Below are 14,985 nucleotides of genomic sequence, written 5' to 3'. Positions count from 1 at the left end.
AAAGGCCATTTTGCATTATTACAAATTGGAGTTATTTATTCAACAGTTTAGTGATTCGAACTCAGCAGAGGATTGCAAATAAGAGGATTTGCATGTAAATTCGTTACAATTGGTGTCAGAAGAGGAATTGTTGAATAAATTCCGAAGATTGGGAATACAACTTGGACATGGCAAAGTTCAGTGAATTAAAGATCCAGCAACTAAAGAAGGAGTTAGAGAGCCGTGGATTGAATACAAGCGGCGTTAAACTTGAACTTCAGGCACGGCTACGAGAGGCAATGGAAGCAGAAGGAATTGATGTGGAAGAGTATGTCTTTCATCTTGATGGCGAGGAGACAACAAAAATTGAAGAGAAAAACGAAACATCGCAAAGGGTTACCAGCACAGACTTGAACGTGATATTGGCTGCAATATCTGCACAAACGTCGACAGTAACATCGAAAATTGAAGCACAAGATACACGTATTTCAGAAATGTCGACACAAATTTCTTCACAATTGGAATCACAGGAGGCACGCATTTCAGAAATGTCGACACAGATAACATCCAAGATGGAAACTCAACTGGAAGAACAGAAGACATATATGTCATCACAATTGGAAGAACAGAAAACACACATGGCGTCACAAATTGCAGAACAATTAAAAGAACAAGAGGCACGCATAACATTACAGCTCGAAGCACAAGAAGAACGTATCTCAACAAAGCTGGAGGCACAGGAAACAAAATTCTCATCGCAGCTGGAGGCTGTTAGTGAACGACAAAATAAAGTTGAGGCCGAGATGCATGCTTTGAAAGATCGGATTCAGGAGTTACAATTGAACCGTCCAATCACTTCAACGTCTACTCTGAAGGTAAAATCCCCAACGTTTGATGGTTCTGTTCCATTCCAGGTATTTAAGCTCCAATTTGAGAAGACGTCGACAGCGAACAACTGGAATGATGAAGATAAAGTTGCAGCTCTGTTCGTGGCATTGAAAGGGCCAGCAGCCGAAATCCTACAGACGATTCCCGAAGGAGAGCGGAACAACTATGAAGCGTTGATGGCCGCTGTCGAGAGACGTTACGGAAGCGAGCATAGGAAACAGATATTCCAAATTGAGTTGCAAAACCGCTACCAAAAAGCAAATGAGACATTGCAGGAGTTTGCTTCAGATGTTGAAAGGTTGGCTCATCTCGCAAATGCGGACGCACCCGTGGAATACACCGAGAGGGTAAAGATTCAGAGCTTTATAAATGGCATACGAGATGTGGAAACGAAGCGGGCTACATATGCGAATCCAAAACTAACATTTGCTGAAACGGTATCGCATGCTCTGATTCAGGAAACAGCGTCGCTTCTGTGTAAGCCAGTTTTCAAAGCACGCCGTGTGGAAGTAGAAAGGCCAGATTGGGTAGACACAATTTTGGAAGCACTGAAGGGATCTCAACAGAAGAATGCCGGAGTTATTAAATGTTTGAAGTGCGGCAACCCAGGTCACATTGCACGTCATTGCGATCTTGGTCCTAATAGTTCCAACAATGTGGGTGGCCGTAAACGCAAAGCTGGCGGAAATGAGCAAGAGCGTGTCGAATGTAAAGAACGAAAACTTGCCCCAGCTATTGAATGTCCTGTGATATCTGTGTCGCAAATTGGAAGGAAATCAAGCAGTCTTACCGTCAGAGGGAATGTGGATGGCAAGGAGCGTGTACTGACTGTAGATACGGGCGCATCTCATTCCTTGATTCGATCTGATTTGGTCTACAAGAGAGTAAAGTCATTACCTGGAGCGAGGTTGCGTACGGTCACAGGCGAATATAACCAAGTCCAGGGAGAAGTAATATGTGAAGTCCTAATTGGGAAGGTCATGGTTCTACACAAATTCGTTGTGGCGGAGATCGTTGATGAAGTCATATTGGGAGTGGACTTCTTAGTTGACCATGACATCAAGATCGATATGCAGAAAAGGGTGATGCATTATAAGAACCAGGATGTGCCAATTAACTTCAGTTTGGAAAAAGGTTTCAGCAGTAATCGAGTACTGGTGGAGAAAAGTCGACAAAGGCCACGAATGTCAAAGGTAAAGGTTGATGAAACGAATGGGCCAAACAAAGCGAAATCAAAAGTACCTGCGAGAAAAACACCGGCATTGACAAACCCAAATGGACGCACTAAAACGACTGCAAGAATTTTGCAGGAAGCATGCAAGGGTGGTTTCAAGCCATCGCGCACTTCTCTTGGGAAACGGCGGAACGATACTGTCAAGCCAATCCGTCAAGCGCAAGCTCTGCGAAGTAGTCCATTGGTCAAACAACAGAGTGCGAGGGAACGACTAATGATAATGAGTAGTAAGATCAAACGCAGGGACAATGAGAACAATAATTCGGAAGGGTTCTTGGAGGGAGATTTGGTACACTTAAACAACCCTCACCGGCGGAAAGGTGTTCCAGCCAAATTTCGGTGCAGTTGGAAAGGCCCGTACAAAGTTGTGAAGAAGATCAGTGATACCATCTACCGCATACAAACCACTGGGAAACTACGAATTAGAAGAGTGGTACATTTGGAGATGCTAGCGGCAGTTAGATCGGGAGATTTGTCTGATCGGGACGATCAGACTTAGGTGGAGGGCAGTGTTACGAATATTAGCAAAACTAAGGAGTGCTGCCATCTCCAGGCCGATGCTAAGCAGTGACGTGAATTCACATCAATAATTCAATCATTATGTATCTACATAAACGAATCAATAATTGCGTCTACACATATGTACACATTCCGACGTGCAACATTTACATACAAGGCAGCGAGAGATGAGATGTCACACACAGATGAATTTACTTATACGCTTATGTGTGTGCGGGAGACTGTAAACTACAAACTCACATATGTACAGCTGAGAAGCGCTAAAAAGTAGACAATTGTAAACAAGTAGAAACTATATGAGAACTATACACACACGAATATAGTTGGTAAGTTCTGGAAATAGAAGAGCCTAGATGTATGCAGCGTAAACTATAAAAGCGGCACAAGCGAGTAAGAAGAATTCAGTTTGATTTGAGTTGTCAAGCAGTTTGATTAAGACGATATCTAGCGAGCAATAGCAGTGTTATTTTGAATAGTAGAGTTTCATTGAACTATCAATCAGTGTGGTTATTAAGCAAGCTATTCGTTGCACAGTTTGTTATTGTGAAGTACTTTAATAAAGGCCATTTTGCATTATTACAAATTGGAGTTATTTATTCAACAGTTTATGATTCGAACTCAGCAGAGGATTGCAAATAAGAGGATTTGCATGTAAATTCGTTACAATACCTATCCACAGTTATTGCGACGCGTTCTTCAGGTGTTAATCTAGGAAATTCAACGGAAAGGCAGCGGTATATTTCGACTGTAGACGAAGTAGAGTGTAGCCTCTCTACCTGACCATTGGCCTCGCTTCGCTGCGTTGGTGTTTGGTATATTACTACCCCTAAGGACCTGATATAATTTAATACAAGTGGTGACAAGAATCCGCGTTCGTTGTCCATGACCAAGGCTCGTGGCACTGTAAAATAATGCAGCGCGATCGTTAGGTTCATTCGCAAATGAGGAGATGACTTATTTTTGATTGGGAAGAGCTTAGCAAATTTGGTAAATTTGTCGATACAACTCAAATATTTTTGTCGTTCAATTTCGAAAATGTCGATGTGCAAGATTTCGCACGGATAACTAGGAATGGGAGTTGGTTGCTCATATGGTCTAGAAGGGTGCCTATCGTATTTGTTAAATTTACATGTTTCGCATTGGCTAATGTATTCCCTAATCTGTTTGGACATAAAATTTTTCGAGTACCTGTTCCCTATTCTCACGAGCATATCGATGCGCGCGCTTGTGCTCCTTCTCGATAATGTCAAATACCCTATCGGCTATTGTCACATTTTCTACCACGCACTGTGTGATCCTAATTTTATATCTGCTGAAATTGTTAACGCATACAGCCTGCAGACTATGGAGGTCAGTTTCCGGAATTTTAATGCCATTTATAACATTTGGGTTGAGGTAATTTTTGAGGACTGGTGACAAAGCTTCGACGCTTAATACAGGCATTGTGACAAAGTACCTCTTGTACCCCCTATGAGCCTCTTCTGTACACTCGCAACTCGCCCCCCGCCTAAAAATTATTTGATTTCTAAACACATTTATGGGTGCCTCTACGTGAGGTATGAGGTCAGAGCTGTCCTGCTCTGCGGAGTGCATGGTACCCTCTGAAGCAGTGTCAGTTTCAGACACCGCGTCAGCTATAGTACTCGATGGTTGTACAGCTATGGAGTCAGTGAGTACGTTCACTTCCGTCTTGAGACGGGAGAGTGCATCAGCGACTACCTTTGTCTTACCTGGCTTTTAGATTAACTCGCAGTTATATTCCTCTATACGAGCTTTCCATCGCTTGAGCTTTGCATTGTAATTGCGATTACTCAAGGAGAATGTCAGAGGTTGTTGATCAGTGTAAACCCTAATTTTCTTTGCGCCATAAAGGTAGGAATGCAAATTATCTAGTGTCCAAACAATAGCTAGAAGCTCTTTTTCATTCGTAGCGTAGTTTTCTTCGGCTTTGTTTAGGGACCGTGATATGTAAGCTATCGGTTTATCGTCGCCTATTGATCCTTGTGATAGTACAGCGCCAATGGCGTAGTTTGATGCGTCCGTTGTCAAATTAAATGCTTTGGAAAAATCTGGAAATGCTAATACGTCCGCTGACATCAGTAGTTGTTTCAGCTCGCAGAAGGCCTGTAAGGCATCCTTGTTAAGCATAATCGCTACATTTTTGGACGCGTTCGCTTTTACCTGTGCATTTCCTCCCGAGTGAGGTTTGTGAGTGGCTTTGCGACCTTGGCGTAATGAATTTCCTATAGTATGAGGTCATACCAAGGAAACTTTTTAAATCCTTCAAATTTTCCGGGGTGAAATCGTTTTAATAGCTTCTACCTTTTTTGGGTCAGCGCGTACTCCATCGGGAGTAATAACATAGCCTAGAAATTCGACTTTTTTTTCAAAGAAGCATGTCTTTTCCAAATTAACCTTAAGGTTCGCCTCCCAAAGCGTTGCAAAAACCTTCTCAACATTAACGAGGTGTTCCTCTGCATCCTTGCCAAATACGATGATGTCGTCGATATAGACGTAACAAATTTTCCCGATGTACTGCTTGAGGACATCGTCTATCATCCTTTGGAAAATCGCAGGCGCATTTTTCAACCCGAATGGCAACCGAAGAAATTCATATTTGCCATTCATTGTGGAGAAGGCTGTCTTTGGGATGTCCGATTCCTTCATGGGAATTTGGTGAAATCCGGAAGTCAAATCAATTGCAGTATAGAAGTTGGCTTGGCCAAGGCTGCAAAGAGTAGCGTTTATATCGGGAATTGGGTAAGTATCGGCGATAGTTACAGCGTTCAACCGTTTATAGACTATAACCATACGATACTGTTTGTCCCCATTCGCCTTAGGCTTTTTAGGGACTGCCCAAATTGGAGAATTGTATGGGCTTTCGACGGCCGGATGACACCTTCGTCTAGGAGCTCATATACCTGTTTTTCGACTTCATCTCTCATACATGCTGGGTAGGGGTAGGATTTACTATACACCGGTTCGTCAGTTGATGTTTTTATTTCTGCACGGACATTCGTGTTTGCAAGCTCATAACCGTTAAGTGGTTTGAAAAGACCAGAGTATTTTTCTAATAGTGAATTGACCTTTCCATGGATATCAAGAGGTAGGTCCTTTCCTAATGTGAAGTTTGCATCGAGAGATCTTCTGTCTTTCAAGGGGATTTTGTAATTGTCTATACTAAGGAGGTTATTCTTCCTATATATTATCGCACCTAATTTCCTCAGGGTATCGTCCCCAATGATTCCGCAGAATTCACTAAGAGTCGGTAAAACGAAGAAATCAAATTCGGTGGAGTTACCCACACTTTCGAATAATTTTAGTTTTACTTTATCCTTTATTGGCACGCTACCCCCACTGAATAATTTCTTTACAGGAGTTGTTTTCGTTGCAATATTATTTTTTATGAAATTCTTATTTGCGCCGGTATCCACGAGGAAATCCAGCACACGACCGTCAGGCAAGGTATATTCTAAGTATGGTACGCTAGATGACCGGAAGACAGAAAATCCTCCGAGTTGTTTTCACTTGGCGATTCCTTCAGGTCCACATCTCTCTCTTCGCTCTCCTCGGGTGTAGTATGGAAAACACCCTTTGCTGCTTCCGTGGTAGATTTTCTGAACTTGCGCTTCTTTTAAACGGATTTGGGCGATTCATGTAATTAACGTTGCGTGTCTGTACCGAGGGGTCTACGTCCATTTTCTCTACAGGCGAATGTAGTGGGGTGCTGGCATTTCCAAATCGACCTGACGGGCGGTCACTCCTTACATATGAGTGCTTTTCCTGGTTGCGCCAAGTAGGTTTAGGGGGTAACTGGGGAGGCTTGATCCTATTCCTAAATGAGGAGGTACCTGGAAAATTGTTAACAGGGACAGCCACACGGTTATTGGAATTGTTCGTATGAACGGAAAAATTGCGGAAATCCACATTTTGGATTTCCAAACAAGCTGAATATGCCTCTGGCAATGTTTTAGAAGCATTCGCGACATTTCGCCGTTAACCCCACGTATAAAACCGTCCAGGGCACGATTTCGGTAGGTTTCTTCCAGAACTTTAACGGCATCTTCCGTGTAGGATTCGGCTTTTATTTTATTAATAATGAGGGAGAATTGATGATTCACCCTGGCGTAGAATTCATCAATTCTCATTCCCTTTTGCTGTAGCTGGTGCAGTTGGTGTTCGAGTGTACCAACATCCCTCTTATCTGCGTAGTGCAGGGAGAGGCATTCCTTAATTTTTCCCCAATTGCTATCGAATATATTGTAGGAAATAAGTGCAGAATCAGCTGCTCCCCGCACCTTCTGTCTAATATGTTGGAGAATCGCTCGGTAAAGGGGCTTTCCCTTCGTTACCGCAAAGTCTGAACCACTGGAGTAGTGGCCGCTGTAGAGGAAGACCTAGCTGAATCAACGCGAGCCAACCGCATTTCTAGCAAATTTATTTTTTCAAGAAGGGCGTTGACGGCCCCAGTCAAATTTGTCACTGTGGCTCTTATATCGTCCATTATTTGTGGGAATATTTTTTATTTGACTTTACCTTTGTGTTTTTTATACTCACGTGATGAGATAAATCATCCGTACTATATCAGAATTACACTGCAGTGCGTACAGGAGCTCTCAGGAATTTTCACTAGTGACCACTATTACGTTGCAAGCAGGCACTTCAGGAACTTCCACTAGTAGGTAATGCCGGCAGTATGTAATGCTGATGATCTTGCCAGAAATTCTCCTGTAGTTTTTTCCACGGTTTCCTTTTTTCAACAAATTCTTTAGGCAGCTCTTTCTTTTTTGCAAGGACTGTTTTTCCTTTTTAGCACTTTTTTCACAGTTTCTTCTTTTTTTTCGAACAAATTCTTTTTTGAATTTTTTTCACAGTTCCCTTCACTTCCTGGGTCCCTGCTCGGGCGCCAGTTAAAGGACTATAGTCCTTGTTTTATAAAAAAATTAATTTGTTGGGCCAACTCGCCCAACCAACAACACTAAACAACACAAGTTCAAATAGTCTTTTACAAGTATATTTTAATTAAATTTTTTCGCAATTACAATTAAGATTAATTTACTGTTAACACTAATCCGTCCCGAACTCGACTGCCGGGTCTGCCGCAACTGCTCCCATATATAGCCAATCAACAAGCCGCGACGCGCCTCTTGCGTAACTTGTTGACAGCCCGCTGTGTGAGAATGTTGAAGTCGGTTTCTTCCCATAGGTGCTGTATGTGTGCATTTCACAATCATGTGTAATAGAATTTAGCTGACTGTGCGTCTGGAGTAGTTCCGTAGCATGAGTGTTAATTGCCGTCACTAACCATGGCCTTGAATTAAGGTGTTAGGTGTTAGGCCATGCGCGGCCGTATGTAGTGAGAACCATAATTTGCAGGTGTTAGTTGCCGTCACTAACCATGGCCTTGAATTAAAGTGTTAGGTTGCCATGCGCAGCCGTATGTTGTGAGAAATATAATTTGCTGACTCGGCGCGCGTGTACTGACCATACGTGCGAATGTTGCGATAAGGGCAACTGGCGCGTGTTAACTTCCATAACCACCAGTACATATTTGTTTCCGCAGTTGCTAGTAGGAAATGGACCTGCGACATCCATAGCGATCCATTCAAATGGCGCACCTGAGTTATATTGCTTCATCTGGCCATGACTTCGAGTTTTCACAGTCCACTCAGTGACCAACTGACGGCAACCAACCCAATATAATCTCTGTTTAATCTTCTCGAGCGTCTTCGTGGTTCCAAGATGACCTCCGCTTGGATCATTATGCAGCTCACTGAGCACGTCAGGATCCTCTTTCTGGGAACAAATATCAGTTTCTTCTTGCATTGACCATCCTCACTCTCCCATACTCGATGCAAGCAACCGGATATCAATTCTAAACTGTTCCACTCTGCCCAATATGACTTCGCAATGAGACTCTCTGCTGACATCTCCTCTCTATTTGGTCTTTCGTTTCGTTCGAGCCCTTGCATAACATGTGACAGATCAGTATCTTCTAGCTAACACTTCCTTAGTTGTTCCTTGTCCCATTCATCCGTACATGTTATAATCATTAGCCGGAAAAGTCATAGCTTTGTAGTCGCTCGATCCACCGTGCCAATTGTCCTTCCGGATTACGGAACTGCAGAAGCCATTTCAACGCTGCGTGATCTGTCCTGACGCGGAATCGCTGGCCGTAGAGGTATTTGTGAAAATTTTTAATGCACTCTACCAATGCCAACTGTCCGCGTAACGCAGTAGTTCCTCTCTGGTTTTCCAATCGAACGGCTGTAATATGCAACTACCTTCTCCTGTCCATCGACCAGTTATGATAAAATGCCTCCTATAGCATATCCACTCGCATCTGTATCTAGAATAAATGTTGCTCCTGGAATCGGATATGCCAACATTGGGGCAGTGCACAAACGCTCCTTCAAAGTTTGGAAAGCCACTTCTTGCTCCTTCTTCCATTCAAAAGCTTTATTTTTTCTTGCAAGCTCATGGAGGCTATGGACTACGCTGGAAAAGTTTGGTACAAATCGGCGGTAATATGTGCACAGCCCAAGGAAACTTCTTAATTCATGCAAGTTCTGTGGTCTTGGCCAATCCTTTACTGCCTCTATCTTTTCATTCGCTGTACATATGCCTTCTGTCGTTACCTTGTGACCCAAATAATTTACTTCCTTTTTAAACAGCGAACACCTTTTGGGACTTAGTTTCAGACCAGCGCCAGCTATTCTCTGGAAAACTTCCTCCAAGTTCTTAAGATGTTCATCAAAGTTCTTGCCCAATACGATGATGTCGTCCAGGTACACCAAGCAAAACCTCATTTTCCCATCCTTTTCTTCACAAGTACCACCGGTGAGCTCCATGGACTAGCTGATGGTTCGATGACGCGCTGTCGCTCATTTCTTGTATGATTTGACTCACAACTTCCCGCTTCGCCAGTGGAACACTACGTGGAGCTTGACGGATCGGCCTCGCATCTCCAGTGTCAATTTGATGTTTCACAACGTTGGTGCGGCCTGGTTTGGAACCATCCTGATCAAATATATTCGCGTACTTTAGGAGCAGTTGTTTTGCCTTACTCTGATAGGCTTCCTCTAACCCCTCCGTCCATGCCGTGATGTCATTTGAAAGGTCAGTATTACTAGATGAAACGTGTTCCGGGAGCTGTCCACAGTTAATAACTACTTCAGCCTCTTGGCATCTTCCCAAAATAGCTCCTTTGGTCAATTGGAGTGGTGACTTGAACTCATTGAGTACTCTTACCGGAATACGTCCATCTTGTTTTGTCATAGACAGGGTTTTTCCTACAAGTATATTCGGTGCTAATTTGTTTGCTGCTTCGACAACCCACAATTTGTTTGTCGCACAATCTCCATCAACCTTTGCCCAGATGACTGATTCGGATTTTGGTGGTATTTGCTGACTCTCTTCCACCAGCACTCGTTTACTGTTGTAGTCTCTCTCGTAGCCGAAATTAAGTAGTACATCCATGTTCTTATATCGCATCGTCTTGCTTTGCATGCCGATCTTGATGCCCTGGTCGATTAAGAAGTCCACTCCATTTATGATTTCATCAACAATCTCTGCCACTATAAAATTGTGCACTACCGTGACGTTCCCACCTGTGACTTCACATGCTACTTCTGCTAGAACCGTGGTCTCTTCTACAGTGGCTGTACGCAATCTTGCTCCATGCAATTGTCTTATCTTCTTGTTGACTAAATCCGCTCGAATGATGGAATGAGATGCACCCGTATCTGCAGTCAGTAAACGTTCCTTTCCATTCACATGTCTTCCGACAGTAAGATTGTTCAACCTTCTTCCAATTTGCAAGATAGAGGTTATGGGGCATTGAATTGCGGGAGCCAGCTGTCGCCCCTTGCGGCTGACTCTCTTTAGTTTAACGATTGAGTGGACTTGGAGATTTGCTCATCTCCGCTAGCTCTGCGTTTACGGTCACCCACATTGTTGGAAGTATTAGGACCGGTGTTGCAATGACGTGCACTGTGACCTGGGTTGCCGCACTTTTCTGTTGTGATCCTTTCAGTGCTTCCAAATTGTGTCTACCCACTCTGGTCTTTCTACTTCCACACGATGAGCTTTGTATGCTGGTTTACTCAATAGTGACGCCTTTCCTGCGTCAATGCATGGGATACCGTTTCAGCAAATGTTTGCTTTGGGTTCGCGTATGTGGCTCGCTTCGTTTCGACGTCCCGTATGCCGTTTATAAAGCTCTGAAGCTTTACCCTTTCAGTGTATTCCACGGGTGCGTCCGAATTTACAAGATGAGCCAATCTTTCAATGTCCGAAGCAAACTCCTGCAAAGTCTCGTTAGATTTTTGGCAGCGGTTTTGCAATTCTGTTTGGTAGATTTGTTTCCTGTGTTCGCTTCCGTAACGTCATTCTACAGCGGCCATCAATGCTTCATAGTTGTTCCGCTCTCCTTCGGGAATCGTCTGTAGGATTTCGGCTGCTGGTCCCTTCAATGCTACGAATAAAGCTGCAACTTTATCTTCAGCATTCCAGTTGTTCACTGCTGCGGTCTTCTCAAACTGTAGCTTAAAGACCTGGAAAGGAACAGAACCGTCAAAGGATGGTGTCTTTACCTTTGGATTACTCGCTGAAATTGTTGTGCGATTTATTTGTAACTCCTGCATACTACCTCTCAAAGCTTCTGTCTCGGCATCGATTTTGTCCTCGAGCTGTACAATTTTTGTATTCTGTGCTTCTAACTGCGAAGACATTTGTGCCACCTGCAATGATAAGCGCTCCTCTTGTGCTTCAATCTTGGATGTAATCTGTGTCGACATTTCTGAAATACGCGTTTCTTGTGCTTTCAACTGCTCAGCCGACTGAGATGTCATATATGTCTTCTGTTCTTCCAGTTGAGATGTCATATATGTCTTCTGTTCTTCCAGTTGCGATGATATGTTGGTGGATTTTTGTGATGACATTTCGGATATTTGTGCCGATATTGCAGCCAATATCATGTTCAGGTCTGTGTTCGCCATTGTCTGCGGTGTTTCATTTTTCTCCTCCAATTTTGTTGTCTCATCGCCATCAAGATGAAAGACATACTCTTCCACGTCAATTCCTTCTAATTCCATTGCCTCTCGTAGTCTTGCCTGAAGTTCGAGTTTAATGCCGGTTGTATTCAATCCACGGCTCTCCAACTCCTTCAGTTGCTCGATCTTCATTTTACTTAACTTTGCCATGCCCTTGTTTTCCTCTGGAATTTATTCAACAATTCCTCTTCTGACACCAATTGTAACGAATTTACTGCAATTCCCCTTATTTGCAACCTTCTGCTAACGTTGGAATCACTAAACTGTTGAATAAATAACTCCACTATTCAATAATGCAAAATAGCCTTTATTAAAGTACTTCAGAATAACACTACTATTGCTCGCCAGATAGCGTCTTAAATCAAACTAAATTTCGTGCCTCAACTGTTGCTGCTTTTATAGTGTTTGGTTTCCTCGTTGACATATTTCTAGGCGGTTCTATTCTAGAATTTACTAGTTATTTATCAGCTATAAACTTATCAGCTATAACTACAGATGCACGCCTACAGCATCTCATATGCGCGTGTGTTTGTGAGTGATACTTGCAAAAATTATTTCATACTTTTGGGAGTATCTCAGATATATGCATGTGTTTGTGCGTTTTCTCTCCGCTGCGTGTACTAGAGATATACACCGCCGCCGATTTTTGTCGTTTTTCGCACGCCGCCGCCGAATGTCAAAAATATCGGCGCGGCGGCGGCGGCGGCGTCCGGTGCGTTAATACATTTTCTACTCGTTTAAGACTGTTTAGGCCATTTATTGTTCATGTCGAAAATTTGTCGGATATGGTCGAAATTGGTATTAACGGATGCGCATCACTGCCAGTTATAAGAAACCAATTGCGAAACTTAACTCCTTCTATTTGTTCAAAAGTTATTTAAAAAAACTGGCGCTTTCGATGTTAGCTTAACACAGACTTTGCATCACCCAATTCACCAAGTTATTAAAACAAAACACTAAAAGAAAAGTTATATAATAAATTTATATGCTCAATTTAAATTTTTTTTTTTTCAAAAAATTAATAATTAACAATGAATTAAAATAAAATGACCCAAGGCGAACATGTTTTCAAATTGTCCTCAAGTTGTTAAAAAACAGCAAATTACCCAAAAAAGGTGCCGATTTTTTTTTTAATTTTATATTGCGATTGACTGAAAGAATAAGCGAAATCAGTGATGCAAAATCCTTTAGTAGGTTCTAGGGGCATAAACACTTCTTTGGAATGATCCTTACCTCATACTTAAGTTGGGGACATATGTACGTATTAGAAGGGTTTGAAAAATCCCTTTGGCTTACATTCAAACATCTGTTGTTTATTTGCGAAACTATACAATAGCGTCTGAAATATTGATTTTGATTTTCACACTTCATCATTCAACACCCAAGTCTCCAGGTAGTCCCTTAGAGTGAATCACATTGATTATAGCCTATCACCCAAATATAAATATCACTTACACGGTACGGCTCCTTTTACAAATGTGAATACGTAGGCACATATATTTACCAGGTCAGGCTTTGTCCTTCGCAAGAACACTCATAGTGGTGAAGCAAAAGCTTTCCCAAGACAGTCGAACTAATGACTGTGTGTGCTACTACCCTAACATAGTGGACAGCCGAACTAGTCTGAAAACTGAAGCTACGCGGTCATCCATAATGAGCTCTTATATCATATCGGTCGACTGTCATTCTAAAATATCGTTTTGATTTAACGAAGACTATTAAAATCTATGTTGTGAGTACAAACGTCTGCAAACTTTGGTCTACATTTTAAAAATCTTATCCAGGGTCCTTGTAAAATTTTAATTATGTAGATGCGTCGAGGATTATACTATTTTCACCAATGAGTTACGCAATGGCATCCACTTAGACTGATTATGATTTCGAGGGCGGCATCCTTGGCCGAATAGTCACTCGCTAATGTTTTAAGGTGTTTCTCTGGTATAGCTCGGCAGCATAGCACGTAAAAACATCATTTAGAAAGTCTTCAGAGCTACACCTAGAGCTTCTAGGAAAGTGACGTTAACGAAGGTATGAGTTCGAAGTCGCACTCCTATAGCTTCTATGCTGGCATATGGTGTGAGGGTCAGGAGACGTAGTAGTGACTGGTGGTCAGGATTGATACTGTTCGCATGTCGTGCGTGACCGCCAAGGAGACACAAATTATTTAAAGAAATTGTGTTCGCGACGATTATTAAGAGCTAACCCCAGGTGAAACTACGCTTTGCACGAGATATACAGACAAAAGTGTGACCATTTTATGTATGTATCTCTATTTCTTTTCAGCAGACGCAGCAGTACCAATTCCAAAGACCGGGGTTAGGTTCCAAGCCTCTCTGGAGTAAGTGAACGAGGGACAATCCCTCCGCAAGGAGCTACTCCTGAAAAATTTTGATCGATCTGCAAGATTTTGAGGCAAAAACCCCGGATCTTTCCGAAATGGCCAAAACGTGGATTTCCTTAAATACATACAAACAAAACCTTTCCTAAATATTATTTTTTTAAATAGAAAAATTAAGCTTTTTAAAGTAAGAACACCGGCGTACACCGGCGCGCCGCCCACGCCGCCGCCGCCGGTATATAATAGAGCCTACACCGCCGTCGCCGATGAAGTGATCGGCGTAAACCTCTAGCGTGTACGTACATATGTGTAGACATAATGATTGATTCGTTTATGCAAATACAAGTGACTGCTTGCTTTATTGTTGTTGTGGCTTTATTTACTTAGTATCAGATTAGTGATGTGAGTATCACTTAGTGTCACTAATATTCGTCACAATATCATCAATTTCTGAATTGTTAGAAATAGGATTGGTAAAGTTGGTTTCAACGAAGTCTTAGTAAAAACGTCATGTCATCAAGTATCATGACTTTTGAGAAGAGTATCCGTTAGTTTGGTGTTCAATCCCTGACGATCTGACAAAAAATAAAAAAAAAAAAATATTAGATAAGACGTAAATTTGGAAAAATTATTTAAATTATATTTTGAAATATTTAAGACCGAAATAGTGTTAAGAGATCTGTGGATCGCTTGGCCGGTGTCTGATCGGTTAAGGGTAACTTTTTTGAAGCGCAGCCGAAGATCTACGCGTAGCCGGTATTAGATCGGCTAAAAGTTCTTTTTTGCTATATTTTGTGGCTATGGGTCACCTACGCTGCATCGGCTAAGGATTTTTGTTTTAAAACGCAGCGAAAGGCTGCCTACGCAGAAAAGTAATATGCACAGAAACACTGTAGATCTTTTATTTAATTAAAAATATATATTTTCAATATTTACATATGCACTTATCTTATGTTCATAAAAAGTATATATTT

The 14,985-nt window shown here is 42.1% G+C and overlaps 1 protein-coding gene across 5 annotated transcripts in view; it reads left to right on the top strand.

Moving 5' to 3' along the window:
- The window catches only part of Rubicon (run domain Beclin-1-interacting and cysteine-rich domain-containing protein rubicon), a 114,712-nt gene that overhangs the window by 83,738 nt on the left and 15,989 nt on the right, over window positions 1-14,985 (top strand). The window lies entirely within an intron of this gene.

This window comes from Eurosta solidaginis, chromosome 4, assembly GCF_040869045.1.
Source record: "Eurosta solidaginis isolate ZX-2024a chromosome 4, ASM4086904v1, whole genome shotgun sequence".
NCBI classification, from domain to species: domain Eukaryota; kingdom Metazoa; phylum Arthropoda; class Insecta; order Diptera; family Tephritidae; genus Eurosta; species Eurosta solidaginis.
The sequence above is the reverse complement of the archived record's forward strand: the minus strand, read 5'-3'. Positions and strand labels throughout refer to the sequence as shown.